The sequence below is a fragment of the Salvelinus namaycush genome, chromosome 28 (assembly GCF_016432855.1).
Source record: "Salvelinus namaycush isolate Seneca chromosome 28, SaNama_1.0, whole genome shotgun sequence".
Lineage (NCBI taxonomy): Eukaryota > Metazoa > Chordata > Actinopteri > Salmoniformes > Salmonidae > Salvelinus > Salvelinus namaycush.
Window position 1 is genome coordinate 35,507,430 of NC_052334.1, and position 14,572 is coordinate 35,522,001.

Genomic DNA, 14,572 nt, shown 5'->3' on the forward strand with positions numbered 1-14,572 from the left:
AGTCGCAATTCAACGGCTCAGACACGAGACTTATGTGGCAAGGTCTACAGACAACTACGGACTACAAAAGGAAAACTAGCCAGGTCCCGGACACCGACATCTTGCTTCCGGACAAGCTAAATACCTTCTTTGCCCTCTTTGAGGATAACACAGTGCCAACAACGCGGCCCGCTACCAAGGACTGTGGGCTCTCCTTCTCCGTGGCAGACGTGAGTAACACATTTAAACGTGTTAACCCTCGCAAGGCTGCCGGCCCAGACGGCAACCCTAGCTGCGTCCTCAGCGTATGCGCAGACCAGCTGGCTGGTGTGTTTACGGACATATTCAATCTCTCCCTATCCCAGTCTGCTGTCCCCACATGCTTCAAGATGGCCACCATTGTTCCTGTACCCAAGAATGCAAAGGTAACTGAACTAAATGACTATCGCCCTGTAGCACTCACCTCTGTCATCATGAAGTGCTTTGAGAGACTAGTTAAGGATCCTATGACCTCTACCTTACCTGCCACCCTAGACCCACTTCAATTTGCGTACCAACCCAATAGGTCCACAGATGATGCAATCACTATCACACTGCCCTATCCATTCTGGACAAGAGGAATACCTGTGTAAGAATGCTGTTCATCGACTGCAGCTCAGCATTCAACACCATAGTACCTTCCAAGCTCATAATTTCCCTGGGTCTGAACCCCGCCCTGTGCAATTGATTACTGGACTTCCTGATGGACTGCCCCCAGGTGGTGAAGATAGGAAACACCTCCACTTCACTGATCCTCAACACTGGGGCCCCACAAGGGTGCGTACTCAGCCCCCTCCTGTACTCCCTGTTCACCCATGACTGCGTGGCCAAGCACGCCTCCAACTCAATCATCAAGTTTGCAGACGACACAACAGTAGTAGGCTTGATTACCAACAACGACGAGACAGCCTACAGGGAGGTGGTGAAGGCTCTGGGAGTGTGGTGCAACAGCGCCTCTTCAACCTCAGGAGGCTAAAGAAATTTGGCTTGTCACCGAAAACCCTCAAACTTTTACAGGATGCACAATTGAGAGCATCCCGTCAGGCTGTATCACCGCCTGGTACGGCAACTGCACCGCTCGCAAGCACAGGGTGCTACAGAGGGTAGTGCGAACGGCCCACTACATCCAGGACCTATATAATAGGCGGTGTCAGAGGAAAGCCCATAAAATTGTCATAGACTCCAGTCACCCAAGTTATAGACTGTTTTCAAGCGTTACCGGAGCGCCAAGTCTAGGACCAAAAGGCTCCTCAACAGCTTCTAACCCCAAGCCGTAAGACTGTTCAACAATTCATAAAAGTGCCACAGGACAATTTACACGGACCCCCCCCCCCCCCCCTCCCTTTTTTACACTGCTGCTACTCGCTATTTGTTTGTTATCTATTCATAGTCACTTCACCCCCACCTACATGTACAGATTACCTCAACTAGCCTGTACACCCGCACACTGACTCAGTACCGGTGCCCCCTGTATATAGCCTTGTTATTGTTATTCTTATTGTGTTACTTTTTATTTCAGTCTACTTGGTAAATATTTTCTTCTTGAACTGCACTGTTGGTTAAGGGCTTGTAAGTAAGCATTTCACGGTAAAGTCTACACTTGTTGTATTCAGCGCATGTGACAAATAAAGTTTGATTTATTTGATTTGACCTACGGCACCAGATGTCACAGGAGGCCAAAAAGATCATCAAGGACAACAACCACCGGAGCCACTGCCTGTTCCCCCCGCTATGATCCAGATGGCGAGGTCAGTACAGGTGCATCAAAGCTGGGACTGAGAGACTCTGAAAAACAGCTTCTATCTCAAGGCCATCAGACTGTTAAATAGCCATTGCTATCACAGAGGCTGCTGCCTATATGCACAGACTTGAAATCATTGGCCACTTTAATAAATTGGTCACTTTAATAATGTAAATGTAATAATGTTTACATATCTGGCATTACTCATCTCATATGTATATACTGTATTCTATACTATTCCATTGTATCTTTGTCTACGCCACTCTGACATTGCTCGTCCATATATTTATATATTCTTAATTCCATTCCTCACTTAGATGTGTGTATTGGGTATATGTTGTGAAATTGTTTGATATTACTTATTAGATATTGCTGCATTGTCGGAACTAGAAGCACAAGCATTTCGCTACACCCGCAATAACATCTGCTAAACACGTGTATGTGACCAATAAAATGTGATTTCTCACCAGAGATGTGGTACATTGTAAACAAATCTAAGTCGCTAACTTATGTTTAGTTTTTGTCAGCGCAACCTGTTATTTAGACTGGTTTATGGATTGAGTTTAGCTGTGGATGTGTTCCGTGTTGTTTGGATGATGAAGATCGCATGTATCTTTTACAATAAAAGGTGAAATTGTGGAATAAAGTTCAGACAACAATGATGTTTAGATGCGTTTGTTGCATCATATGTTCTGTTGCTACTGTTCCAATCACATTTGTGATCATACGCTGCAGGGACCACCCAACAATGATCACAAATGTGTCCTTGTACGCATCAAAGGGTTAACAACGCCATGAAATTTGGTTGCCTCTTGCTGAAACAAACAAGGTGTCATAGCAAACAATGAATAGAATGGGCTTGGAACCTCTAACTGTGGCAATTTGAGTTGTAAACTCATGGGTACACTCACAATGGCTGCCTGGTATTGTGATGTAATAATGCCATGGTAATGTAGAATGTTCATTCAAATTAGTTAACTGATGTGACTGATGCATTGGAATGTACTTTTTGTAATAACTCATTTAATTTGTAAAGCGCTTTTCTCAGACAAAGCGCAAACAAAACAAAAATATATATTTTTTAAAAATCAGGTGAGTTGAATCAACTAATCACAGCACATATTGATGGGTACACATTGTGGTTTTACTTCCTGCTTTTACTGCTTTGCCCCTATAGGTACACTATGCACACCATTATGCAATCATTGACGTTCTATTCATTCTATTTCTATGGCAGCACATACCGGCAGGAGTGGAGGAAAATATAAAATATGCATAGAAAACACACACACACACACACGTTCGGGGTCACTTAGAAATGTCCTTGTTTTTGAAAGAAAAGCAAATTTTTTGTCCATTAAAATAACATCAAATTGATCAGAAATACAGTGTTGACATTGTTAATGTTGTAAATGACTATTGTAGCTGGAAACAGCTGATTTTTTATGGAATATCTACATAGGTGTACAGAGGCCCATTATCAGCAACCATCACTCCTGTGTTCCAATGGCACGTTGTGCTAGCTCATCCAAGTTTATCATTTTAAAAGGCTAATTGATCATTAGAAAACCCTTTTGCAATTATATTAGCACAGCTGAAAACTGTTGTGCTAATTAAAGAAGCAATAAAAAAAATGGCCTTTAAACTAGATCGAGTATCTGGAATAGCCTTCATTTCTCAGAACAAGAATAGACTGACGAGTTTCAGAAGAAAGTGCTTTGTTTCTGGCCATTTTGAGCCTGTAATGGAACCCGCAAATGCTGATGCTCCAGATACTCAACTAGTCTAAAGGCCAGTTTTATTGCTTCTTTAAATCAGGACAACAGTTTTCAGCTGTGCTAACATAATGGCAAAAGGGTTTTCTAATGATCAATTAGCCTTTCAAAATGACGAACTTGGATTAGCTAACAACGTGCCATTGGAACAAAGTTTGCTGATAATGATATTAGATTAGTAGATATTCAATTTTTACCGTTTCCAGCTACAATAGTCATGTACAACATTAACAATGTCAACACTGTATTTCTGATTAATTTTATGATTTTAAAATGGACAAAAAAAAGTGCTTTCCTTTCAAAAACAAGGACATTTCTAAGTGACCCCAAATTTTTGAACGGTAGTGTATATACACATACACACACAGTGCATTCAGAAAGTATTCAGACCCCTTGACTTTTCCACATTGTTACTTTACAGCCTTATTCTAAAATAGATAAAATTGTCCCCACCCCCTCAAATCTACACACAACACCCCATAATGACAAAGCAAAAACAGATTTTTATTAATTTTTGCAGATTTGCTAAAAATAAAAACACAGAAATTACATTCACATAAGTACTCAGACCCTTTACTCAGTACTTTGCTGAAGCACCTTTGGCAGGGATTACAGCCTTGAGTATGACGCTACAACCTTGGCACACCTTTATTTGGGGAGTTTCTCCCATTCCTCTCTGCAGATCCTCTCAAGTGCTGTCAGGTTGGATGGGGAGCGTCGCTGCACAGCTATTTTCAGGTCTCTCCAGAGATGTATGATCGGGTTCAAGTCCAGGGTCTGGCTGGGCCACTCAAGGACATTCAGAGACTTGTCCCAAAGCCACTCCTGCATTGTCTTGGTTGTGTGCTTAGGGTCATTGTCCTTCTGGAAGGTGAACCTTCGCCCCAGTCAGAGGTCCTGAGCGCTCTGGAGCAGGTTTTAACCAATGATCTCACTGTAGTTTGCTCCGTTCAGCTTTCCCTGAATCCTGACTAGTCTCCCAGTCCTGTCATGTGCTTTTTACTGATGAATGGCTTCCTTCTGGCCACTATCATAAAGCCCTGATTGGTGGAGTGCTGCAGAGATAGTTGTCCTTTGGGAAGGTTCTCTCTGTCAGGTTATGGGGTATTGTGTTTAGATTGATGAGGAAAAAACTAATTAACACATTTTAGAATAAAGCTGTAACGTAACAAAATGTGGAAAAAGGGGTCTGACTACTTTCCGAATGCACTGTATATATTTGAATAATTTTGGGGGGGCTATTCAAAATGGTTATTAGAGACCTCAGTCATTTGGCTGGCCAATTACAGTCATCCAAAATTCCATGACCGTCACAGCACTAGTGTGTGTGTGTGTGTGTGTGTGTGTGTGTGTGTGTGTGTGTGGGGCCAGTGTGCATGTATGGTGGTCTTCATCTATTGAAGGTAGTGCTAGATAGGCAGTCCTTGTACAGTCTGAGCGTGGCCAGTTTGTCTCAATGGAGGTGGAACAGTCAGTCCCAGCCAGGGACATTCAGGGAGTGTCAATGTACTGTAGGCCTATTGAACATTCATTAGACAGGCCCTATCTGACATGATCATTTTCCACTCATGAATCATGATACATCAGATCAGCCAACATAGAAGGTCCAACATGCATCGACACGACAGAGGGCTATCCCTGATTCTAACTATCGCTAGAGGAAAGAACATATCGGGAGAACAAACCGAAATCGGCCATTAAACTTTAACAAGACACGGGAGCAGAGACAAAACATTAGCAGTTCAACGTCCCACTAGTCCCACACACATTCGATAGATAGAGAGATCAGTCAGACAGGCAACACAGTCCCGCTCTCCACACGCTGGCACGCAGGAAAAAGACAGGGGAGTGGATGGATATTATAGGCCCTATAAAATACCTGTTTTGTTTTTCCCAAAATTCCGTTTAATTGTTTTTCAAAGGGTTAAGATCTGGCTGACATGGTCGCCAGGTGTACAGTGTTTCCTCCGACACATTGGTGCGGCTGGGTTAAGTGGGCATTGTGTCAAGAAGCAGTGCGGCTTGGTTGGGTTGTGTTTCGGAGGACGCACGGCTCTCGACCTTCGCCTCTCCCGAGTCCGTACGGGAGTTGAGGCGATGAGACAATTGGAAACCACAAAATTGGGGAGAAAGAGGGGTACAAAAAATATATATATATAAAAAATAAATTATGTTGTCTGGATTCCGAGCCCCCACCACCAAAGATAAACTAGGTAAAACACTGGGCAGTCATGTGAACTCGTGCCATTGGAGGCATCTGGGGCCCTGGGAGTCTGTAGAGGCTCTATGGGAGTGAGCGAGGAGAGCCTCTACTCCATTCATCTCTTCATCCCAGCAGCAGGTCCCACAACACGAACCCAGCTCCACCATTAAAGTGTCTGCAGTGTGAGGGCAGCAGCCAGCTCCGTCTTCTCCTCCAAGTTTAAAACCTGGTCCACCCACCAACGCTCACACCATTGTCATCCGAAGGAAAATAAAGGGAAATAAAGAAAAGAGGCAGAGAAAGAGAGAAATGATAGCGCTTCCCTTGTTTACCCCCATAAAAGTCAGCCGGGAATCTTTACAGCCGACAGATGCTAAAGCAAACATGCTTTTTTTCTTTCTTTTCTTTTTCCTCACTCCCTAGCTTCTCCAAATGTAATGGGGTTCCATGATCGCAAGGCGTTGACCCCGACGTGACCTCCCCCTGCATTGTCGGGGCAACGGAAGGGTTGAGATAAAGAGAGGAAGTCAGTCGGAGGAGAGTTATGCTCCAACACACGGAAGGATGAGGAGAGGAGCAGCAGGCAGCCTGGGCTGTCTACTGACATACACACAGAGACACACACTCTCTCCACACAAACAAACACAGACTGTTCAACCCCCCCCCCACCCAAATCATTGTTCACTCAGCAGGTGACACAGACTGTCGACACGCAAACACAGTCATGCGACATTCTCCAAATCCCTTTACTGGACTCAAACTCTTTCAACAGCTGAAACTGATTCCCATGGGCACACACAGAAACACACACCAACCTGGAGTCTCCCTTGCCCAGGTTTCCACCACCTGGGTGAAGGATGGTCTGGTTGCCTTCCATATCCACAATACATTTTGTGTTCAGGTCCTTTTCTGTGAGAGGGAGAGATGAAATAGAAAAGGTTCAGAACAACTTCCAGGTGCAGGGTAGGTACATATTCATGGGACTAGGAAGGAGAGTACCTGTACACTGTTTTAATTTCCCCAGGCCAAGACAGAGTTTAATGCAGTCACATTACATCAACAGGGTCATCGTCAACTTTGAAAGCATTTAAGTAGTGTGAAGACAGAGAGATGCACATATAGGCAATGTATAACATAGGGTTCTGCCAAGAAAAATAAACTTTTGTTCAGTGATTGATGGGTACTGGGTAGGCATCGGCCCAGGCTTGTTGCCTTTTATCTTGGAGGTGAGCTGTAACTCAATTGATAACTGTAGAACAAAGTGTCTAAAACCATTAGTCCTCCTCACACAAATGCCCTCATCACATGACTTGGGACACTGACTCAATCACACTTTGACCCTGACCCTCTGGTTCCAAACCATGACTTAGCTTTTGTCTCTGAGGCCAAGTGTTATCACTCACACAACTCAGGTTTGGCCAATACAAGAAAGAGAGAAATGGCCAAGCAATGCTGGTCCAAATGGCTCAGTACTACTTAGTAGATTGGTCATACTGCTGACTATGGCAAAAAACACAAGGTTGTGGGTTCAATTCCTGCAGGGGTCACACAAAGGCTACTAACGGATAATGTAGCAGGTCTATATTGCATTACGTCACTTGTGAGTCACATTCACTGTAAACATGTCTGATGAATGACCATGTAAAATGTTACTTTATCGAAACTGGAAAGTGAGAACTTATATTTTTTTCTCCATCATAGAGAACCCATTAAATATAATTTGCTGAATTCCAAAACTGCTCTGTGGGCACAATGGGTGTGCCATTATTTTTGGCTGCCCTGTTAGTTAGCACATTGTAGCTAGTGCAGCCCAGCGCTGCCATATGGAAGCCTAATAATAGCAGCATTAATTATTGGGCTCTCCATCTGTACTGCTGGCCTAAATGTGGGCTCGTCCTCTTTCCACACTGTCAGTTTGCTCATTTCAAAATTGTCCTAGGGAACAAAACACTTCAACGGTATTATGATTTAGCCTAGATTTCCTCTGTACTTACTGTACTGTGTCTAGAACATTATTCCTCACCGACTGCATTCTTATAGACGTTGTTATTATTATTATTATTATTAACCAAACAACCAGTTCATTATTTTCAAAACCCTGTGTTTGCGCTTGACCCTTGGGGTCCAATATTCACAATTCCTTACATTTTTAGCATCGACAGGAATGCACACAAACAAAGAGGCCAGTAGACAAGACAAACTCACCCAGACACCCAAACAAAACATTCACTACTTGGCTATGTAAACAACCACACACATTCAATTTCAAACACATCCATGAAACGATAAGTGTGTCCAGAGGAAAGATCCATGATCCATGGCCATGTCAATGCAAATTACATAGAGGGTTTTTTGCATAGGGGAGTTGCATGGAGAGGTAGCACTACCCTATGGAGGCTGGGGCACAGAGGGGGTGGGAGGGACCTTCGGGCGAGTAACTCCGGCTGGCTGCAACCCTTCTCCCTCAGAGGAAGCACGGGCTTCCTCCCTCTTCCCTTCCTCCCTCCATCCATCCATCCTTCCCCCTCATGCATTGGTGACCAGTAACCACCGAAGCAGAGAGGTAAAGAACGTGTATACTTATTGGGGTAAAATTGGGTTTAAGAGTCAGTGCTGGTACTGTGAAGGAATCCAAGGACTTAGGCTCCAGTCCAATCCCAAATAACAAGACGTGATCTTGAGTGCCTTGCCAGTGTCACAGCCCCGTGTTTCCCTGAACCGAGTCACTGAGCGTCTTTATTGGGCACACTGTGTGTGTGTGTGTGTGTGTGTGTGTGTGTGTGTGTGTGTGTGTGTGTGTGTGTGTGTGTGTGTCATCATCACACGGGTTTGAGCACCATTACACAGTTTTCACTGCCACTGATATGGATCAACCACTTCGCCTGGTGTGTGTGAGTAAGCTCCAGCAGCCTCACATACCAGACTGGTAGTACAGATCAGTGTGTGGTTATACAGCTAATGTTCTGACCAGTTGATTATTCTGTGACTTTCGGTAATAGCATTAGATCTGCTTTTTCTCAAAAGGAAATGAACAGAGGAAAGATATATACATCTTAAGTGAAATGCAACGGAGAAGTGACGGTAATATCCTAGTATTCTCTCGTCTTTCATCAGATTCTTTCCAGTACCAGCTCATTTTCCATTGGCAAATTAGCTTTCTTCCGTGCGGTAAGTGAAACAGCACCGGGCTTAGTTGGTGGTACAATAGGCATGACATCAATGTGGAAATGGAAAGGCAGTGTATATGATGTGACTGGGCTGGAGCCGATGGGGTCGTTCTTCGAAGACCTGGCCTCCCACCAGTAACTCCTCTACGGCCATGAGAACATGGTCAGTTACGCAACGCTAGCAAATAGTCCTTTCAGACTGACTCCCTTCCTGCCTTTGTCCAGCACAGCCAGAACAGCTCCGAGTCTGGATAGTGCTGAGCGATTAACCGAAACGTTAGTTGTTTTATATCCTAAAAAAAAATAACTAATTGACGACGTCGGATGAATTACTTGAATTCCATGTCGTTTTTTTTGTGAGCCCAATGTGCCGTTTCTCTAGAAGGAAATCAAATCATTCTTGAGAGGAATCAAGTCAAGAACTATGTGGGACGCTGGGCTGAAGGGAGTTTGTAGTTTTCATTAAGCAAATATTGAACCTAGTTCAGCGCAGATATGTGGTAAATGACTACAATGACAATCCATTGAGCCTGTTCTTTCCGGCTCGTATAGATGGATACACTTTTACAACTGCTAAGTTTGACACACACAGACCGCATGAGAAAGGAATGTACACAACACAACAAGAGTGAATGATTGAGACAGTTCGTGAAAGTATGCCTTATCTACTTTAAAGAACTAGTAAAACGATTGTCAGACAGCTCTGCAGCTCTAAAGGCTAGCCTAGCTAAATAGGATGACTTAAAACAGTACAGTATGGGGAGCACAAAGATAACGTTTTATGGCTGTCTGGCTACTACTGCCTGAGCAGAGATGCGATGATGACTTTAAGGAATGAAAAATAATAAAGTAATCAAATAAAAAAAACTAAGTAATATACACAACTTAAATATTTTATCTCATTAATTTTCCATTTTTCTATTGACATCAATGGAATATTTTCTATGTTTTGGCAATTGAATGTTCACTACTTTTATTTCATAATAGATTTCATGTTTTAAATTATCGAAAACTGAAAAAAATATATATAATTGTAAAAATCTAACCGAAACCTTAAAAAAAAAACACTAAATCACTCGGCACTAAGTCTGATACACTTAGATCCCAAGATCAATGAGCCCTTGCCATAATACATTTGAGATGTCAGTAACTTAGAAATCAAATGTACAGTTACATCAACAGTGTGAAGCAGAAATGTAAGTTGTGTTCTGATTTGTGGTTATTAACAATTGTATTACAGTGCATCTTCAAAGGAGAAGCTTCAGTCTAGGGTCTGTTTTGGTGGGAATCCAATTAAATTCGCAGACAGTAGGCTACTAATCAAAATGGACAAGGATAGGTGTAGTGCGGGATTTAACAGTGTCAAATGGATACTGCCCTGGGCTTGTTTCATTGCATGATTGGAGGATACACGAGAAAGAGCGCTGGTAAAATTCCATGTCTGGTGACTGATTTCTACGCTCTGTGAGAAGGAACACGTGACATGGCCCGCTACATTGTAGCTAGACTCAGTATTTTCCACCTCAGTAGACTCTCGTACATCCAGACATGTTCTCCCATGGCTAAATTCGACTGGGGGCACACGGCTAAAATATCCTTTCTTCCCTCCAAGCGGCATTCATAGCCAGCATTATAATTGACCGAATCATTTGAGTGTGCGCAAAGATTCATTAACGGGAGGCATGTCACTCATTACTGCGGCTTATGTTATGAAAGGGAGACTACACTTGTTCAGGCCGATCACACCGTTTAACACTAAATCCATAACTTCTTGAATAGGCAGATCGTTTGTGTATTATAGGTCAGGAATATTTTCAAATCCATGCTATCCCACCCAATAGTCTGGCCTGATCAAGCAAAATGCCAATGGATGTTGTTGGCTGTTGAAATCATCAAGCAAAAGTAATCTCTAGACATCTCTAATATACAGTATCAGTCAAAAGTTTGGACACCTACTCATTCAGGGCTTTTCTTTATTTTCGCTCATTTCTACATTGTAGAATAATAATGAAGCCATCAAAACTATGAATAACACATATGGAATCATGTACTAACCAACAAAAAAAAAGTGTAAACAAATCCAAATATATTTTAGACTTGAGATTCTTCAAAGTAGCCACCCATTGCCTTGATGACAGCTTAGCACACTCTTGACATTCTCTCAACCAGCTTCACCTGGAATGCTTTTCCTATAGTCTTGAAGCAGTTCCCACACATGCTGAGCACTTGTAGGCTGCTTTTCCTCCACTCTGCGATCCAACTCATCCCAAACCATCTCAATTCGGTTGAGGTCAGGTGATTGTGGAGGCCAGGTCATCTGATGCAGCACTCCATCACTCAGCCTGGAGGTGTGTTGGGTCATTGTCCTGTTGAAAAACAAATTATAGTCCCACTAAGCCCAAACCAGATGGGATGGCATATTGCTGCTAAATGCTGTGGTAGCAATGCTGGTTAAGGGTGCTTTGAATTCTAAATAAATCACTGACAGTGTCACCAGTAAATCACCCCCACACCTTCTCCATGCTTCACGGTGGGAACCACACATGCGGAGATCCATTCACCTACTCTGCGTCTTACAAAGACACGGCGGTTGGAACCAAACATCTCAAATTTGGACTCATCAGAACAAAGGACAGATTTCCAACGGTCTAATGTCCATTGTTCGTGTTTCTTGGCCCAAGCAAGTCTTCTTATGGGTGTCTTTTAGTAGTGGTTTCTGTGCAGTAATTCAACCATGAAGGCCTGATTCACACATCCTCTGAACAGTTGATGTTAAGATGTGTCTGTTACTTTGCTAGGTAAAGCCCCGCCTTATCTCAGCTCACTGGTCACCATAGCAGCACCCACCCGTAGCACGCGCTCCAGCAGGTATATCTCACTGGTCACCCCCAAAGCCAATTCCTCCTTTGGCCGCCTTTCCTTCCAGTTCTCTGCTGCCAACAACTGGAACGAACTGCAAAGATCACTGAAGCTGGAGACTCATATCTCCCTCACTAGCTTTAAGCACCAGCTGTCAGAGCAGCTCACAGATCCCTGCACCTGTACATAACCAATCTGTAAACAGCCCATCCAACTACCTCATCCCCATACTGTATTTATTGATCTTGCTCCTTTGCGCCCCAGTATCTCTACTTGCATATTCATCTTCTGCACATCTATCACTCCAGTGTTTAATTGCTATATTGTAATTACTTCGCCACCATGGCCAAATTATTGCCTTACCTCCCTGATCTTACCTCATTTGCACACACTGTATATAGACTTTTTCTACTGTATGTTTGTTTATTCCATGTGTAACTCTGTGTTGTTGTATGTGTCAAACTGCTTTGCTTTATCTTGGCCAGGTCGCAGTTGTAAATGAGAACTTGTTCTCAACTAGCCTACCTCGTTAAATAAAGGTGAAATAAAAATAACTAATCTCTGAAGCATTTATTTGGGCTGCAATTTCTGAGGCTGGGAACTCTAATGAACTTATCCTCTGCAGCAGAGGTAACTCTGGGTCTTCCTTTCCTGTGGTGGTCCTCATGAGAGCCAGTTTCCTCATAGCGCTTGATGGTTTTTCCGACTGCACTTGAAGAAACGTTCAAAGTTCTTGACATTTTCCGTATTGACTGACCTTCATGTCTTAAAGTAATGATGGACTGTTGTGTCTCTTTGCTTATTTGAGCTGTTCATGCCATAATATGACCTTGGACTTTTATCAAATAGGGTTATCTTCTGTATACCAACCCTACCTTGTCACAACACAACTGATTGGCTCAAATGCATTAAGGAAAGAAATTCCACAAATTAACAAGGCACACCTGTTAATTGAAAAGCATTCCAGGTGACTACCTCATGTAGCTGGTTGAGAGAATAACAATAGTGTGCAAAGCTGTCATCAAGGCAAAGGGTGGCTACTCTGAAGAATCTCAAATCTATTTTGATTTGTTTAACACTTTTTTGGTTACTACATGATTCCATGTTATATTTCATAGCGCTGATGTCTACAATGTAGAAAATAGTAAAGAAATAAAAGAAAAACCCTGGAATGAGTAGATGTGTCCAAACTTGGTACTGTATGTTCATGAAAACATAGATAATGCGTTTACTACAGACACTGCCCCAGGGAGTGACCCATGGCAGGCAAGGGTCAGGGCTTTGATTCACTAAAAGGTTATCGATTAGACCCTTTTCACAGCAACTGAGCCGAGTGTCGAGTGTCAAGCTTCGTGTCATCAATTTAGCGATAACCCAGCTAATGTTACTTACCTCTCCTGTTCATAGGACGAACACGGACTGCGACCTTCACGTTCGAGTCGTTCAGACTGGCGTCGCCCATTGTGTCCACTGTCAGACGGACAGACATTGCGTCTGTCTCGGTGATAAATTAGAGGCGCTCTCCGGATGATAATAATGATGCCCAATGGACTCTTGTGGAAGAATCATCCAGAATCCTTGATATGTGCTGCTAGCTGCCTGGTCAGCCAGCTAGCTTTAAGGGTTCGTCCTAAAACATGGCATTTTCCATCATTGCACAATGGCTTGCTGGGAGGAAAATTCTCTCTCCAACAAATCTTCAATAAACACCTATCCTCCAGTTACTGTATGTCCCGAGGGGTTTGAGCTGTAAAATACAATCCAGAAAATGCATCAATACATGCTGCAAAACAAGCAAGAAATCTGTTTAGCATCACACTGGATCCATTTGATTGTCTTCGAAAAACAAGACTAGAGAGGACAAACGTTAACTTAGTGTGCTAACATAACGGTTGTTTTTATGATGCAGACATGAATTTGGCATTCACCTATTATTAGCATTTAAGACTCAGCTCAACAATATCAATCAATAGTTAATGAATTGGCAATGGAGTCAGATAAATGGAATAGTCGAAGCCACCTTGGAGTTGAGCTAACCTAGCTAAATATCATTAGCTAGCTAACACAATTTTCTGTATTCAAACAAATGACAGCAAACATTGATTAAAGGACACGCCCAACAAGCATACATCATATAATTTAAAGTGTAAACCAACCAAGATGGTTTAAATAAGCAAATAACCTATTTGCTTTGCGACCAAACCCCTTGCCTTGCATTGGCTGACAAAATTAGCTAGCTAACGGGCTGGGTCTAGGGGACTCAACTTCGCGACTTACAAGAAAGTGCGGGGGCTCAATCTACCGGCTAACGACGCTGCTCCGTGTTTTAAAATCCAATCTTCGGAATGGTGCTGTGTGGTTTCAATTTCGTATATCTTTGCCAAATGTTCCACCTGTTCGGCGAGCAAATCCCCGTCAGCACAGTGTTCCGTTAATTCTGTTCTCGAGCTCTCAAAATGGGATAACCTCGTGCACGCCCTTTCCGGCAGGGAAGGTCGGGAGTAAATTATATTACGTTTATACGAAGTTCCACTGCCATAACATTGCAGATAAAAAAAATGGTTGAAAACAGTCAGGTCATGATTTATATATTACTTGAAACAATGTAACTGTTTATCTTACGTGAAATACATTATATTTCAAAGTGCAACGTTGAGAATCTAGCACATTGTAGAAAGTAAGGCAGAAAGAGTAATTCGCCATAACAGTAAGGTCAAACACATCAAAACGTTGTGTTTAGGTAGGCTACACAACCCTGTTTACAGTACGCACGTCGCACAGGCACAATGGATTGATAAAACATCACTGT

General features: G+C 42.8%; 1 long non-coding RNA gene across 1 annotated transcript; it reads right to left on the bottom strand.

The window, feature by feature from the left end:
• Positions 1–4,365: 4,365 nt before the first annotated feature.
• LOC120023465 lies at positions 4,366–14,206 on the bottom strand. The gene is made up of 3 exons (XR_005472692.1): positions 14,041–14,206; positions 13,156–13,510; positions 4,366–6,646 (listed from the first exon to the last, which is right to left on the bottom strand). It is a non-coding gene; the product is annotated as an uncharacterized LOC120023465 (long non-coding RNA).
• Positions 14,207–14,572: the final 366 nt, after the last annotated feature.